This window comes from Oncorhynchus mykiss, chromosome 13, assembly GCF_057628025.1.
Source record: "Oncorhynchus mykiss isolate SJ-2025 chromosome 13, ASM5762802v1, whole genome shotgun sequence".
NCBI classification, from domain to species: Eukaryota; Metazoa; Chordata; class Actinopteri; order Salmoniformes; family Salmonidae; genus Oncorhynchus; species Oncorhynchus mykiss.
Window position 1 is genome coordinate 76513871 of NC_143034.1, and position 2500 is coordinate 76516370.

Consider the following 2500-nt stretch of genomic DNA (forward strand, 5'->3'; position numbering starts at 1 on the left):
GGTGGGTGGGTGTGTGGGTGGGTGATTAGAAGTGGAGTAGCCTGTTAAATTATTCAAAGAAGCATCATTAATCCAGATGAGAAGAGAGGAGAGGAGAGAGAGAGGAGAAGAGGGGTGAGAGAGGAGAAGAGGGGTGAGAGAGGAGAAGAGGGGGTAGAGAGGAGAAGAGAGAGGAGAGAGAGAGGAGAAGAGGGGGTAGAGAGGAGAGAGGAGAGAGAGAGGAGAAGAGGGGGGAGAGAGGAGAGGAGGGAGGAGAGAGGAGAGAGACACTTGAATCAGTTATAGAGCCCATTGCCCTTTATGGTTGTGAGGTCTGGGGTCCGCTCACCAACCAAGAATTCACAAAATGGGACAAATACCAAGTTGAGACTCTGCATGCAGAATTCTGCAAAAATATCCTCTGTGTACAATGTAAAATATCAAATAATGCATGCAGAGCAGAATTAGGCCGATACCCACTCATGATCAAAATCCAGAAAAGAGAAGTTAAATTCTACAATCACCTAAAAGGATGCGATTCCCAAACCTTCCATAACAAAGCCATCACCTACAGAGAGATGAACCTGGAGAAGAGTCCTCAAGCTAGTCCTGGGGCTCTGTTCACAAACAGACCCCAGGACAGCAACACAGTTAGACCCAACCAAATCATGAGAAAACCAGAAGATAATTAGTTGACACATTGGAAAGAATGTCGACGTTCCAATTCATCTCAGAGGTGTTCGGGGGGGGGGGGGTTGAGGTCAGGGCTCTGTGCAGGTCAGTGAAGTTCTTCCATACCGATCTCGACAAACCATTTCTGTATGGACCTCGCTCTGTGTACGGGGATATTGTCATGCTGAAACAGGAAAGGGCCTTCCTCAAACTGTTGACACAAAGTTGGAAGCACAGAATTGTTTAGAATATCAGTGTATGCTGTAGAGTTAATATTTCCCTTCACTGGAACTAAGGGTTCTAGCCTGAACCATGAAAAACAGCCCCAGACCATTATTCCTCCTCCACCAAACTTTACAGTTGACACGATGCATTGGGGCAGGTAGTGTTCTCCTGGCATCCTCCATACCCAGATTTGTCTGTTGGACTGCCAGATGGTGAAGTGTGATTCAGAGAACGTATTTCCACTGCTCCAGAGTCCAGAGGCGGCGAGCTTCACACCACTCCAGCTGACGGTTGGCATTGCACATGGTGATCTTAGGCTTGTGTGCGGCTGCTCGGCCATGGAAACCCATCTCTTCACCATGGAAACCCATTTCATGAAGCTCTCACGCTTCACTCGGTGGTCCCGTTCTGTGAGCTTGTGTGGCCTACCACTTCACAGCTGAGCCGTTGTTGCTCCTAGACGTTTCCACTTCACAATAACAGCACTTACAGTTGACCGGGGCAGCTCTAGCAGGGCAAAAGTTTTGATGAACTGACTTGTTGGAAAGGTGGCATCCTATGACGGTGCCACTTTGACATTCCATGAGCTCTTCAGTAAGGCCATTCTACTGCCAATGTTTGTCTATGGAGATTGCATGGCTTTGTGCTTGATTTTATACACCTGTCAGCAACGGATGTGGCTGAAAATAGCTGAATCTGCTCATTTGAAGGGGTGTCCACATACTGCTGTATATACAGTGTGCAGAAACAGCCTCTGTCTGATGGTAACTCTTTGGCCTGTAACTGTTACGGTTTTCTTTAGGTGAAGGAGAGTCGGACCAAAATGCAGCGTGGTATTCTTGATACATGTTTTAATAACGATGAAAAACGAACAATACAACAACAACAACAACAACAACAACAACAGAAAAACAACAACAACAACAACAACAACAACAACAACAACAACAACAACAACAACAACAACAACAACAACAACAACAACAACGTGAAAACCTATACAGCCTATCTGGTGACAACAAACACAGAGACAGGAACAATCACCCACGAAACACTCAAAGAATATGGCTGCCTAAATATGGTTCCCAATCAGAGACAACGATAAACACCTGCCTCTGATTGAGAACCAATCCAGACAGCCATAGACTTTGCTAGAGAACCCCACTAAGCCACAATCCCAATACGTACGAAAAACCTTAAGACAAAACACACCACATAAATAAACCCATGTCACACCCTGGCCTGACCAAAATAATAAAGAAAACACAAAATACTAAGACCAGGGCGTGACAGAAACTAGGGGCCAGGAGTGTTCCTCCAATTTCTACAGAAACAGCCTCTGTCTGATGGTAACTCTTTGGCCTGTAACTAGGGGCCAGGAGTGTTCCTCCAATTTCTACAGAAACAGCCTCTGTCTGATGCTAACTCTTTGGCCTGTAACTAGGGGCCAGGAGTGTTCCGCCATTTTCTACAGAAACAGCCTCTGTCTGATGCTAACTCTTAGGCCTGTAACTAGGGCCCAGGAGTGTTCTGCTATTTTCTACAGGTGTATTGTAGCAGAGTGTCAGGTTACAAATTGAGACAACAAAGTCCACTAATTTGTCTATAGCTGTTCCACTGTGCG

The 2500-nt window shown here is 46.0% G+C and overlaps 1 protein-coding gene across 1 annotated transcript in view; it reads left to right on the top strand.

Annotated features, from left to right (window-relative positions):
- The window catches only part of rab11fip4a (RAB11 family interacting protein 4 (class II) a), a 117426-nt gene that overhangs the window by 54668 nt on the left and 60258 nt on the right, over positions 1-2500 (top strand). The window lies entirely within an intron of this gene.